The 16,118-nt window shown below is 39.6% G+C and overlaps 1 pseudogene; it reads right to left on the bottom strand.

Moving 5' to 3' along the window:
* Positions 1-968: 968 nt before the first annotated feature.
* LOC105901089 overlaps positions 969-16,118 on the bottom strand; it is a 95,074-nt pseudogene continuing 79,924 nt past the window's right edge.

The following is a 16,118-nucleotide window of genomic DNA, read 5'->3' as shown; positions in this document are numbered from 1 at the left end:
TCTGCTGGCAAATAACAGCCATCACAACATCAAAATGTCGGATTATGTACGTTGATAACAACGTACAACAGGGCGCGCGCACACACACACAAACACACACACGCTATTAATCAATTTCGTAAAATTGTCCAGATAAATTGTGGCCAATACAAATATAACTAAGTCTAAGTAGAACTTTACTGTAATGAGTCAATATATTGAGACATTTCAGTTCATTTGTATTTATTTAACCAAATCATGTCCATAATGAATCAATACCAAAAACAGATCAAGTACAAAAATGATGCATCAGACATGAAGTGACTTTAAAAGTGGGATCTGACAGGAGTGAAAGTAAAGACCCACGACATAAATGAAGAATGATACCAGACTTTTTGAAACTCATTGGATGTTCATGTAGCACAGTACAATTGACATGTTTCTTTTATATTTGTATTATTGCTTTCCGAGAGAAACATATCCCCCTTGTCAGCAATGTATGAATTGATGTGTTTGTTCATTTCTATTTAATGCCATTATTTTCATTATTCATGTACAATTCAGGAACAATAATTGTTTTCTAGAAGATTTCATGAATAAGGCTTCATCTCTGAAACAAATTGCACCACACTAAAGAAATAGCAATACACAATGAGTCACTTAAAACAAACTCAAATAACCATGTAACTCCACAGGATTAAACACTATTCAGGGCTTTGAGCTCAACGCTCACTGATCTTCCCCTGTAAAAAAAAGTACAGTTTGAATCAGAACCACAGTCATCACGATTCCCAACACTGCTTCCCATTCGCTTTATTGTATAAAAACTAAAAAACATGATTTGACTGCTTTTAACAGTTTTGTTATCATTCTTTGACGATTCTTGGTAGAGGAGCTGAGCACTGCTGACAATAGTGATGTCTTTTGATGGCCTTGGAGCCAGCTCCCTCTAATGGCACCTGTGTGCTTGTGCAAGTCTTCTCACTTGCTCAGAGTCCCTCCTCGGCTTCCAATGCTCCCTCTGCTTCCTGCTGTAGCTGCTTGTACTTCCTCTTGAAGAAGCCAAACTGAGCAGAAATGCACACAAGATAAACACTGGGTTTGGTAAAAACTACAGTGACATAAAAAATACTTCCTACACCCGCCACTGATATATAATATCTTAAAATATGTAACCAAGATGTTGTAAAAGCTAGCTACTGACAAATACCCCCAATACTGTGACAATGTGCATAATGTCCCTTTTCTACCAATTATTAAGTGACTGAGTACCAAATAAGGGTGATGTAAAATGCTAAGATCTCACCTTCCATAGCAGACCCACTGCAAGGGCCAGTAAAAGCAGTCCTCCAATTACACTGCCCACTATAACCCCCACCGGCACATCTGCCTTCTCGCCTGGCTTGCTGATGGTGAGGCCCGCCTAGACAAAGATGGAGATGATAAGATAAGATAAGATTATATATATATATATCATCTTATCTAATGTTAGAGAGAGAGAGAGAGAGAGAGAGAGAGAGAGTGGAAGAGAGCTCTAAACACCAGACACCAGTACTGGATGGTTTGTGCAGAAAGTAAACTTCACCGTGATTTTTTGTAGCCCAATGAGCAGCAAATCTGGCTGTGAGGTCTCGATCTCAGTGGTGACTGTGAGCTCCAAGGTCTGGAAATGTGACTGGATGAACATACATGTTCATGACAAGCAGAAAACAATCAAATAAACACAAACAAAACCGTTATGCAGAAGTACAATCACAGGCACATAGCCATACAATAGATATGTAATTAAAGGCAGAAACAGAAGCTGAGAGCTGGTCTCACCGAAGCAAAGGTCCCGTTCCAAATCCTCGCTGTGATGTTGACAAAATAGTCACTCTTCTCAGCCATGTCCTTGACCACGCATTTTACAGATGCACATTTTGTAGTCTTACAGTCCTGTACACACAAGGGTGAGATCAGCCACTTCATCCACACTTAACCTAGGACAGCTTACACTGAAATAGAAGATTTCTATGTTATCTTTGTCACACACTCGCTGTGACTGCAAATAGAGGCACAGAAAACGTGCTTGCTTCATCGGGTCTAATGCGCAATTTATGGTTGTGCGTTTGGACGGAGACGGACACATAGGTACACCTTGGCAACACCTTTCCGAGCCCATCCGAGCCCCTCGGAGAGCTGGACGGACACCGACGTGCACCTCTCGATTTTTGTAACTTTTCGGATAGGGACGGATAGCGAGCGGGAGGAAGCAGAGACTCACCAGGCTTTTCATCCCGCTGAGATTTTCTTTCTTAAAAGAGACACTGTGAGGCTTTGTCCCGATCTTCAGAGGGTTGATCAAACCACTGGTCTCACACATCACACCCCTAGTCTGCAGATAGATAATCACACCAGTCACTGTGTGAAACTCCTCACAATTATAACCATAGCTTTTTATATCTGCCGGGTGAAATCCTTGTATCACAGCATATTCAGTCATTTTCCTTTCCTTAAACCTAAATGATGAATCACACATTTCTGAATCATGCACTCCTGTATCAGAAACCACACTATATTTCAGAAACAAACAACTGACTTCATCCACAGTCATAGGCTATCTACTGGGGAAAAGGTATAGCACTTCAGTTAGCTCTTATACAAATAGCATATAAGTGATGCCTGGCTGACGTCTTGACAAACTAATTCACTCCAAGATCACTCAGGAGTGTGGTCCTTACTGGTTGGGTGCTGAGGGAGGTCAGGTACAGGAGGGGATTTCCTCCTTTAGTGTTGAAAGGCAAATATACTGTCAAGTAGGTGAGATCCACAGGAACGTTAACTGTGGTAACCTGAAATAGAGCGTATCCTTATCAGTGTGTCCTCTGGTTGGAGCAACTCTACTGATACTGATTCCCTGGACAAATGGCAGCTTTGCTGACTAGACCAGACTACCTACCTTCACACTTAAGTTGAACTCTGGTCCGATGTCATCAAAATCTTTAATGGAAGTTTCTATGGTTTTGACGGTTTCGACTACATAAAAATTCATACTAGTTTTTCTGTGAAAAAAAAGAGCCAGTCAGTGTTTGAGGACAATATTTCAGAATATCAGTGGCGTCGATCACTGATTAATTAATTATTACTTCAATTAACATATAGAAATGTGAACTTCCTTTAAAAATGTTGTTTCATTCATTATGTTTCAGTTATGTGTCCGACATTGAGCTGGTATCTCTACAGTGACATTCCAAAAACTCACTTTGTCAGGATGAGTTCAGAGTCATAACGAACTGGGATTGTGATACGGACACTGTTGTCTGCTGGACGCTCCTCTTTGCCATCACTGTAATGGAGATGGATGGACATGCCCACAATACAGGTGCAAACAGTAAGTAGAGGTACATATAATGATCTTCGAATTGTCTTGATGCAAACCTCCCACCACAATACAGACAATACAGGTCTTTTCTCACCTCTGCGCCATAAAATCCACTTGTGCTTCGCTTTGCAGGTGGTTGAGGTTAAAATCAAAGTGAACAAAAAAAGTCACCTTCAAAAAAGGAGTGCATGAATTCGTTATTTTACTTCCCCAGTTCTTCCCCGGTGCCCCAGTTACATTATAAATATACAGTCCTGCACACAGCTGCATTATACCAGCATACCTGTTGGTTCTTTTCTAGGGCAGGGTATGCTACTTGACAAGCAAGGGAAAGTGAATCCTTTACAGAGGAGCATTTCACGTTTGTCCCATCGGTCTGAAAACAAAAGAAAGCAGCCATGGGTGTAATAGAAACATTATTGTTCAGTTCAGTTAAATTCAACTCAATTTCATTAAATTCAGTTCAATTCAATCCTGTTCCAATTCCATTCACATCACTTCAATTCAATTCAATGATATTTGTTTAGGTAGCAAGATAATCTCATGACCTCTTTGTTACGGATTGATAGATTTCATTCCACCAAAACCAAGGCTTGCAAAGAAGTTCCTCAAAACTGACCGGGGGTGTGACTGATGCATAGAAGAGATTCTTGGAGTAAGTTGTTAATATCTGGGTATTGTAAGCATTCTCCTTCATATTCTTCACCACAACCTCAAAGGAAATTCTTCTGTTCTTGTAGCTGACAAGCATTGGAGAAGAACTACAAAACAATTTTTGCAGAACATCTTGTTCAATAGGCACAATCCCAATCTTCCATGAAATGGCATATATGACAAAGTTAGAAGACATTCATAGTTCATTCAAAGTTAGAAGACATTCACCTGGGCACAGCTTTTCCCTTCTTGACTTTTAGCACAAGGTCAGTCAAACACACATTATCAGATCCACAGTCTTTGGAGAAGGGAATCTGCCCGAAAGATAAATACCATGATCCAAACAGTAGAACAACTGTTAGTTATAATAACAATCTCATCTGTTATCATAGATTTAGCTTTAACCTGTAACACTGTAGTAACAATTTTGTAGTGACATCAGTCTTAGTATCACATTTGACATTCAAAATATTTGCCCTCTGATTAACAGTGTAAATTAGTGTAGAGAGGACCAGTATGATCATCACACCCTAAGGATAAACAATGTCCATGCTAAGCATTCATATCCGAATTACAGCAGCACAGTATCACTGTGTGTGTGTGTGAAACAACAGCAAGGAACCTCACTGAAAATGCCCAGGCGTGGGTGGAGTACACATCCAGCACGGGGCTGGCATCAGGTCGATGAAGGCCGATGTCCACCCGCAGCCCAAGAGGATTCACAAAGTCTGACGCCTCCTGTGTGGAAAGACATTGTGATGACTATTTAGAATAGTCTTTTACAAATATTTACAGTCTGCAACAGTGGACAAGGAAAACCAAATTAGAGATAAAGGTCCATGACTCATAAGGAAGTTCTGCAAAAGTCTTAAAGAATATTCTCTGGGCTTCTTACCTGAACATAGATTAGAGAGGGTTGACAAATGGGTTTAGTTGAAAATGGGACTATCCCACTCAAGACCCTGTCGTTGTTCTGTTTGAACAATCCACGTGACGTTACATGAGAGGACTGGAGATCTGCATCAAGTGTGAAGTTGTAAGTTATCCCTGTGACAGAAGGCAGAGAGACATTACTTCTTGTATAAGTCAGGAAACATTTCAGTTAATTAGTTCAGTTAGTGGTTCTGAATCCACCTTACCACTTAAAGGCCCAACAGGAGCTTTTGGTCTGAATGAAGCACTGAAGCATATGTGAGCCTCAACACACAATAACGTTCTGCCATTCACATCACATTTGGCTCCAAGTATGTTGATTTTATCTGGCTTGAAGAAAGCTGTTGCAGTCACTCTTGCCACCTCTCTTGACCTGCAAAGAGTTGATTTTGCAATTCATCAGATATTGAGTCACTGTACAAGTGAATGTTGTAAGAGCAAGGTTGTATAAAACGACAACAACTAGCTACTGATGAAGCCATAGCCAGATATTCTGTTTTAAATGACATGATAGGACAACACAAGAGTTTCTGATTAAGACAACAATCCTACATGAATATTGAGAGGAAAAAAACAGTATAGCAAATTATTGATATATGCTTCCTCAACCCATTGAACTCCATATGGGTAGATGTCTGAGGCATTAACATGTCAAGCGCTTTGAGAGCTCTGTGAGTAGAAAAGCACTATATAAATGCAGTCCATTCCATTTGCCATTGACATTCCTCATGATCAGATAATCATGCATAACCAGAAAGCTCACCAGAGCTGAACCACCTTCCCCAGGGCCCCCACTGAAATATCTGGTATTGTGTCATCATTCAGATCTCCACTGATATCCAGTGACCTTCCAAAATACTGCATTTTCGGATCTAATCTTGAGCCAAGTATTCTCTGAAAAGAAAACAACAAAACACAAGTGACTTCATAACTGAGTTTCTCAGTTCGAAACTAAATGTGAATTTGATTGCACCACAGCAGCAGTTACAGTTCATGGATGCTTCTGCAATGACATGGATGCTAACACTTCACCCTATGAAAGAAAGGTTTGACTTCAAAACCACCAGTTGGATTAGCAGTAAATGTCATCTAACAAGGCACAGGGCAGTCATTCTCTAATTACCCATGACCCACTGTCCCACACACTCTGCTGTTAAAATATAATTTAATTAAAATAAAAGATTGAAAATTTTAATATGAATCAATCAATGTATTAATCAGTTATTGTTGTTAATTTTACAGTGATCTGATATACAATGCTGTTATTAGCTAAATCTAATCACTGAAATAAAAACGGTTTCACTAACCTGCAGTCCTGAGTATCGCAGCTTGCGACAAGGTGATAAAGACAGACATTTAAAATCCATCCATACAAAGCATAATTTGTCAATAGGCATTCGAAAGTTTAACTCAGAGATCTGCGTGTTGCCGAAATCCTTGCATTCATGGTGCTAGGGAGCCTCCTCAAGTCAACTCGAGGCTGCTCCACTTCAAGTTTTACGAGTTGGTTGCACATACAAATGAAAATTCACACCTGGTTTTTGTCTTAATAAAATGAACTGGCTTAATTAATCTAGCAGTTATTATTATTATAATTATTATTATAATGCATCACATAATAATAATAATAATAATTATAACATTTAAGAATAACTGTATGTGATTGCTTGCGCTACCACACAATTAGAGATATCAAAAGACTATTGCTACAATAACTACAGCACCAAAGTATCTCATTAAAAATGCATGTTCTTCAATAATGACAGATTTGATCATGTCCTATGGTCCCATGTGTTTTTAACAGTGGAAAGAGACACATGAACAACCTACTGAAAACTGCTGAAATCACATGGCAAAAAAATCGAAATCATGCTCAAACCCTGCAGTTCTGCAGTGCCTCATGAGATGGCTACCTGGGAGTGCTGTTTGTTGAGAGTTCTTTTAACTCCATTGTAGATGTACACCACCCCTTTGCCTCCATCCTCCAGTGGAGCTCCCACCACAACATCACTGAAACCATCCAGGTCCAAGTCTGACACGGGGGATATGGTCGTGCCAAAACGAGCATCATCTGGGCTGGATGGGCCATCGAGGTATCCCTGTTCACTAAGGATGCCCTTCAAAATAACAGGTCACAAGTAGTCAGCATATGAGCGTTATGTTTGTTGTTATGTTATGTTAGTATGATTTATTGAATCATAATCGATTAAATTAGTTTAGAATGATGTAATGGTATGATTTATTGATATAGCAGGCTGAACCCTGAACAGTTTTTGGTTCAATTCACAGGTAGCACATGTAATGATACAAATGTATATCTTATTGTCCCTTTTGATTAGATCATCTGATTGATAAATGAATGAATGAAATTAAACAAGCCATACCTTGGTGATGGAAAACAGGTGCACCCGGCCCTGTTCCCTCTTCTGTGCGCTCATGAACATGGGTGCCCCCACCAACAGCACGTCAGACACGCCATCTTTATCCACGTCTAACCCGCACAGCACACTCCCAAAGTACGCGCCAATCTAATGAGCCCAACAGGACACGGAGGCCATTTTGATTTCTTTCATGATGTGTTTCTCATGTGCATTACTATACTTTGAAATGAGTTTAATTCATGAGACATTGTAAAGATATATGCATAATAATAAAGATACATTCAAGTCTATAAAAGTCTATTATTCTCATTACTGTCAATGTTTTAACAGAGTTCACTTTTTGTCATCACACATTCTAAATACAGACAATGGGTCCTAATTTCATAGACGGGCAGTGAGTAAAGCATCAAACAAAGCCCGCCGGGCATTAATTAAAGCTTGGCAAAAACATTTTACTTATTAAATACCAAGTGCAAACACGGATGGGTCAGCGTAATGCTCCCACACGTCACACGATAGCCTTAGTTCATGCACGACGGACATGTTGCTCGTTGCCCATCAATGAAACAAGGGCCCACACAGATCAATGTATCTCAGAAGCCACAAGCATTGCACACTTTTTTGTTCAGTACCAACCTGTTGTCCTCTCTGAGAGTCAATCACTGTGACCTTCCTTTGGGAGTTTAAGGTGTAAACTATGACTTGACCAGAATGGTTAGATCGTGGAGCACCAGCCACGTAATACTGTACAACTCCATCACTTAGTGTTGCCACAGAATATCCTAAACATTGAGAAGAAGCTTTTAGCCATGATTAAGGAAGACACCATTCCTAAACAATATACTGTGTTCTATGCAAATAAAATCTTCATAAGGCAATTTAAAGATTCATTTATTGGTTCACATCTCTAGCTTGAGTAGCGTACTGTAGCGTGCAGAGAGGGTATCATACTTCTGCATGTGTGTGTATGGGATGTAGTGATCCCAGAGTGCTGTGTGAATGTGGTGAGAGTGTTAATGTTTAATTGTGTTAAATCTTGGAGTGTACTTGTGTCTTCCTTCTTCCTTGTAGTCTGTGTGATATGTGTAAATCCCTATGTGTTCGTGAAGTAATAGTAGTAGTATCCTGTATAGCTAGTGTATGTGTCCACCCTTCCCTACTGTGTTATGTGGGTATTAGACCTCCCTTGTGTGTTTTCCCATTCAGAATCAGTGTTTCCTATGTGCGTCACAGTGAACAGCCGAGAAGCCTAAGACATCTGTGTGTTGTTCCTCCTCTGCATTACAGTACTAATGGGTCAGAAGAGTGTCAGAGAGCTTTGGCACCTAGGAGTGAGCTGTGGTTTTTATCCTGCAGGATGTCCTGAAACGTGGAGAAAGGGAAGATGTCCGTCCTCTGCCCAGTTTGGTGCACCACAGTTCCACTCCAAGCGTACGCCCCCACAGCACCCAGCATGAGCTCGTCCTGGTGTAGCAAAGCATAACAGAACAGTGGGGTCTCCTAAATAGCACATGATAACAAAAACACTTTTGCATACATTAAACAACATACTGTAGATTTGAATGCAGCCTTTATTACTGTATTGTTGTACATTGCCTAGTGTTTCTGCACACTCTCCCCAAATCTATGGTTTATGAATTCCCCCTCTTCATCCCAAGCTTGCTGTATTCTACACATTCCACTTTCCATAAGTACTACACTGATTACTGTTTTGAACATCAGTAAATGTATAAACATAAAATATATATACACAAAAAATTCAGAAATTTAAACTGTACGCAAAGATCTTACATCTTTGCTTGAGTAGTGTGCACTGAATCCCACTTGAGCCATCTCCATCTGAAAACTTTCACCCCCTTTGCCGGTACCTATTTCCAAAAACAAAACATGACATTAACCACCACAAATGGATTTGAGCCGACAAGGAATGAGGAGGAGAGACACATCGGGCCGTAAAACTGTCAAATTCTGCTCAACAATGTGAATTGTGACCAAAAAAAAGAGGTGTTTTACCTTCAATGTTGAATATCCTGTTTCCCAGTGTCCCACCAATTTTAACCAGAGCTGCCTCTTCTGACACATTGAAAAAAAACTTCTCTGCTGGCTTATTGGCAATGGACTTGATTTCAGCAATGAGCTTCGTGGTGTCTATGTTATTTCTTATATAGGACCCCAATACCTACAAAATCCCAAGAGAAAATTATCAGCAATGGTCACACTTCATTGAAACACAGCTGCCAACTGAGGGCAACATTGACTGATTCAAACATGCTTGACTATTTTTGTCTTTACCACAGTGACATGTAATAGTGGGATGAGAAGCATCCTTTGGTTAACCTCGGTGTGTGGGTTTGGGACTTACGGCAATGCCGAAGCGTGTGATTTTGTTTGCCTCGCACTTAGCCAGGACCCGCTCCGCAAAGGCAACGTCATGAGACTCCCCGTCTGTCACCACGACCATCACTTTGGCAGCATCAGGCCGGCCACCATTTTCAGGTTTGAATCCAAAATCACTGCAAAAACGTAGTTCACTTACTCTTTCAGAATGTAAGAAGGACTGACCTAAATGGATTAAGGTAAGTCAAATCAACAGTGAAATACCAAAATGGAAGAATATAGCTGTAAAATCATTCTTCATAGCCAATGTATCTGGACCAGTTATGTATGCTGTGTTATTGAATATGGCTAACTATTTATATTTCTTTAAAATTCTAGTGTAATAGCATACACATACTGTACCTACATGTTCTGCACAACACACCTGTATGTTTTAAAAGTCAGTTTCACAAAAAAATGTTTACTTCATAACTGTATGACATCTCAAGGTGATAAGATGTACAACATATATTCTCCAGAAGAAATATCCTTCAGTTTTAAAATATAAAGTTCACAAACCCTGCAAAATCAATAGCCTGGAAGGTGTTGGTAGAGTGGCCATATTTCTGTGTAATTGCAGATACAGCTTTCAAGATGGCCGCTTTGGTTTTGTACTGATTCAGTTTGAACTCGAAGTTTGGGTCCACTGCATACTGTATAACGCTCACCTGGAATACGATCATTATTTAAGCATCACATGTTTGCTTTTCTGTGTGAGGTACTTACAGCCTAAAACCTTTGAATGAATCATGTGCTTTATTCTGTATGTTGTTTTCATGCTGTAATTAATCGTCTACGTTTTTACATGCTTCTTCTGGAAATTCTTTTTGTAATAGTTGTAATACACTTGTAATATTTATTTGATACTCAACACAAAACAAAATCCCCTACAGACTACCTACATATGCTCAGAACCATGAACAATCTTTTGAATCTCAATTAATTACAATTTATGGTTAAAGTTAGGGTTAGGGATTGGGTCTGGTTAAGGTGATGTTCAGTGAACAATTAGAAAGACTCTTAGTGAAGTCTCTGTAGGCAGACAATCCAAATAAAGCGTTATCCGAAACTGTATGTTATTATGCATTATTATTACTTTATGGTAAAGTTAGTAAACTTCATGTTTAATTTCAAATATGTTTTTGTTTTATAACAGTAATGTTTGATGTGTGACTTTAAGCCCTAAAGAAAAGCAATGGAGGTCTGAAGGGTTACTTGGGTATTGCGTGGTCCAATATCCAGAACTGGGATCAATTTCTGGAGGAATTCATTCATTGGATTCCATGGATAGATGCTGTTAGAGCCATCAAGGACAATTATGATATCCATCGGACCTCCACAAGCTAAGAAATAAGGAAAAAACAATAGCAATTTAGGACCAGTGTAGTCGACAAGATATTGATTTACTAAACACTGTAGCATCATGTACAATATACATTGTGTATAGTGCGTGTGTGTTAACATATACTAATGCATGTGTGTTTATGTGTATGAATGTGTGTTTAAGTGTGTGACTCACAGCAAGTGTCAGCTAACACTCCCACGAACACAGTAACACTTATCCTTATCCACAGTAAGCCTTATGCTAAATCCATATGTTTACCATAGCCTCTACCAGCTATACGCTCTAGTCAATGTATCATCTGCTTCTGTAGCCATCAATACATCTAGTGCATCAGCGGCACTTGTTACTTCCTGAAATGTCTTTATTCCTCTGATAATACTACTGCTTCTGTTCTGTCACTAAAACAGAGTTCGTAACAGACGGGGGAGTGTGGTCTTACTCTGTATGGCAGGAGATAGTGTGCTCTGGACACTGAAGAGGGGGCTCATGTTTGCACAGACTCCTGGGTAGAAATACTGACTTCCACACTGCTGAGCCCACAGAGGACCACAAGCCTTCAGACAAAGGACATACATTTATCATCGAGTGTATCATTGTATCAGGGCAAAACACACAGCGCTGGCCTACTGCAAACACAACATCTCTAAGATCCATTTTTTTTCATAGAAGTACCATTAACTCTCTCTCTTAAGTTTCATATTAGTTTCAAAGATTAGATCTTGTAGAATTTAATGGCATTTTACATCAGTTTAGTAATAGATCAATTACATAAATGTGTGATTCACCATCAATCCGTTGGTTTTTGGTATTCTCGTGAGTGTCATTCCAAGGCTCATGTTTACGTTGATATTTGTCACTGATGGGACACTCACTGAGTCTGAATAAAAGACCACAACACAGAGAAAGCAAATACACTGATCCATTTATAGACGACAAAACACACTCTATACACATTATACCCGAAGGACTCATCACATGCAAGGTCTGGTATAGCCATCTTACTCTGGAGGTTGAGTCTGTCACAGGTAGTTTTTGACCCTGGTATCTGACACTTGTACACATCTCCCCTCCTGTTGTCAGGGTAACCTTTCCAAGGAGAACCAACTAGGAGCCTGGACCAAAGGAAGCCATCAAAGAATATCTTACTTTAGGAGTAGAAAACAGCACAGCCTTACAGGACACGTGTTTTTTTAAAATGCTGTACAGTATATGGTGGTAAAGGATGTTTTACCATTTGCCCTGGTGATTTGTTAACTGTTGCACCGTATAGCCAAACTGCTCATCTGCAGGTCCTGAGAAAATTTTCACTCCTGTTGTTCCAACATTGAAGGGTGCTGCAAAACGGAGGTTGTTACCTGAGGAAAATGAATTAGTGAGTGAAGTGGAATCCCCCCCCCCCCCCCACCCTAATGAAACCTGTACAATATCATAGCAAGGTGTTATCTCTGATTAACATTGTTTGCTTACATATAGGGATAAAGACATAGGGATAGAATGATCAGTAATTGTGTAAGCCCCCTTATGAGTAGTACTACAAATTGGACTTTTAGCTTAATCATTTAAGCAACTTTAGCCTGAGCCATATATGCTACAGTTGTTTCACCTAATATCCTTCATGTGTAAACAGCATTCCCTGTTATCTAATTGCCACAGGGCATGGAATTCACTGTTTATTTCTGTGGTTCATTCCAGACCACCTTATGGTTTGAACTGCATGCCCAAGCATGTTATACTGGGTTGAGAGGAAACAGAAGGCTAGACACACAAAACCTGGAATGCTGAGGCAAAAACGTACTGAAAGAGTAAAAACTGTGAACACTGTTAAATAAATGTAACTTTTTACTTAGTCGGAATAACAACAGTGTAGTAATTCGGGTGGAAAAAAACGAAATACCTTATGTGACTTTAATTTGGATATGATTCATCATCTCATACTCATACAGTTTGTGAAAAGTATTATGTATCAAAGTTAGTAAACACATGCATTAAAACATGCATTAAAAGATCATATAACTACAAAGCATACTTGCTTAGAATACGTGATTAAGCATCCATAGTAACACGTATTAGCAGCGATGGAATATCTAAAGTTTCCTGTCTGATTTGATGTTCAATCTTATTCGATCGCTTTTGGGATTCCTGTTCAGGCTGCTTCTGTTGGTTATATGACTAGGCTACTCTACGCTGTGAGTGTGCAATCTTCATTTCGTCAAAAAAAAAAAAGTGACAACCCCAATAAACTGAAAGTTTACTTACTTAGTAAAACAAGAAAAATAACTCCAACTGACTGCATCCTCACATGTGAACCGGTGTAATAATCGACAAAAGAAAATTATTCCGTTTGTTTTACTGAGTCCATGCTATTTTTTAATAGACGCCAATAGGAAAGTGTGTCCTCCTGCGGTAGGCTTGGCTTGGGAGGTCGTGCAGGTAGACCAAAAGTAGCTAACCGTCCCGTTTGCCAATCTCTCACGCCCTTTTGGTTACACGCGCCTTGAGCCTGCGGAAACATTCCAAACAAAACGTTGAGGCAACTTTATATGCTGATTTTACAGGTGCGTGAATAGTGAAATATGTAAATATATTAAGTGGACTTTTTAAATAGGCTCGCACAGCGATCACCAATAGACTACCATAGTCCTTGTAATTGGAAACCGAACGCAACAAAAGAAAATCCCAGTCGCTCAACTAAGCGACAACATTTAGTTCGTGCAAATGCCAAAACAACAGAACCTAAATCAAAATGAACCAAATAACCTAACTCAACTAAAATCCAACTAAAACAACTAACACACACTCGCAAGAACTAACATAGGTAAGAGATTTAGCTTTATCATAGCAAAGATTTTTGTTGCTGTTGGTTAGAAGAACGGTTAGATAGATTCACTGTAGCCTACATATTGAACTTGTATACAATATTCATAATGGACTTCAATGCACACGCACTGTGCAGAGGCATATGCAGGGCTGTGTTGACGCAATGGTAAATCTAAAGAGAGATACATTTACAGATACAGCAAGTTTTTTTTACAGAGAGCCCTTTTTCAGATCAGTGTTTTCGAAAGTCTTTTCTGTCGTTTGAAACATTTATTTCTTGCCAAGTACTGCCCTTTCTTTAAGGAAATAAAAACAATCCTGTGTTTTTGATTGTACATGGTTGTATAATCACATTCTATCCGACTGACGGGCATATTTCTGATGCTACATCAGAGTCTTGTCTGGTCATGTCTTGACCTTCTCCAGTCATGCTGCTGTTTCTGTCACTAAATTGTGTGTCTGGTGTGATTTAGTGACTTACTGAGTTCAAATATCAAGTACAATTGAAATATTGAGTACATTTTAATTTTGAGAGTAAAGGGATATTAGTTATTTGCCTGACAACCCTTCATGATATTTTTATATCAGTTGTCCTCTGGTGTTTAAAATCTGAGATGAGTTTGTGTGGTGGAAAACCAAATCCTCCAAATATTTACAGTTAAACAACTTGAGTTTAAGTTTATTTTAATACAGTTTAGCAATGTCTCACCATAGCTCTAATCTACAGGGTATTGTTCTGCAAGTGTTTTGTCTTTTAACCACTTTTTCAGTTTTCGTTCGTTTTAACATGTTTTAGTAAGTCATTCCATATGAGAAAACTTGCAATCAAAGACACACAGCCGGAACAGACCTGTACAATATGGACATCTTCGATTCCCCTTACATCTCAGACAGTCATTCACAGCCATCTTTCTTTTTAAAAAGCCTTCATGGTCATCTTTCTTTTTCATTTCTTAGTGGTCTATGCTCTAAGGACTGAATCCCAGCCGTCTGACAAGAGGCTCCCTATTCAGCTGGTATGAGGATGTTTACTGCATCTCTAAACTGTCCACATAATTAAACCTGTGTTTGAGGAGTATGCTGGCCTCATTTGCGCTGTGGTGTTTCCTATGGATAAGCTACACTGTAAACACACTGGCGATTCAGGGTTTGATTTGCCTCTCATGTTGGCACATGTAATGTCACAGAAAATGTCACTAGAAGGCACTATAGCAAAACATCTGAACTAGGTCACAGGTAAGCTAAACGTTGTCTCAACTGTGTCCTCCTGGTGTTTTTGTACAAACCATAGTGATAACTGAGATAGGGCCTGTTGCACAATTTTAAGTAATTCCTCCTAAATACACTTATATCAGATTACGTCCAGTTGTGGGTATTGATGCAGAGTTAGTTCATCTGATACCTTTTTTTATTTAAAATCAAACATTGTTGATTTTATTATTGAAGAAAAGTCTAAATCCGAATACTAAATACTAATGAACATGATGCTGTTGGTGGAGAAGCAACATAATTGTGGAAAATAGCAGCCACACACTGTAATAAGAACATTAGAGAAGCAGAATGCTGTGCACACTCTTAGGGACACAGCAGAATTCAGCCATTAGAATGCGTAGATATGGAGTATGTATGGTTGAGAAAGGTTATGAAGGATGTTGTTTTACCTATAAGGAGTAAACATAAAGGTTGTGGACATAATGCTTTCTATACAGGCCAATCACTGGCTGATCGGGAAATAATGTTTGACAGTTTGGAGAGTTGCACAGGTCTCCTCTTTCACCTGTCTGTCCAGCAGATGGCAGTATTGGACAATGCCTGTCAGCTGTGACAGGGGCTGGGATTCATACAGTATGTGTATCAAACCTGCAGACGGCTCCATGGACTGGGACACCTTTTACATTGATAATTTTTCTAATGAACTCTAATGAACTTCAGAGTTGCACACCTGAATGAGAGTCTGTTAAAAGCCCAGGACACACAGAAAATGAAACTGAGACTGTACCCAACATGCTCATAGGACACTGAACTGGAGCCAGGTGTGTGTGTGTGATTGTGTGTGTGTGTGTGTGTGTGTGGACACTCCAAGGACTCAGACTCTGAGTCGTCTTGATGCCCTCGGACTTCAAAGGCACCCCACAGCATTGATCAGGGAGTGCGTGTTTTCCCTGGTGGTTCCGGGGATCCTCTTTCTCAGGCAAGCCTAGCCAAAATCAATCCCGGTCAGCTGGCGGGTGCCGGCAGGTCAATATCAGCAAAAGCCATGACAAACTTTTGC

Source organism: Clupea harengus, chromosome 7, assembly GCF_900700415.2.
Source record: "Clupea harengus chromosome 7, Ch_v2.0.2, whole genome shotgun sequence".
Lineage (NCBI taxonomy): Eukaryota > Metazoa > Chordata > Actinopteri > Clupeiformes > Clupeidae > Clupea > Clupea harengus.
Note: the sequence above shows the minus strand (reverse complement) of the source record. Positions and strands in the feature narration are given on the sequence as shown.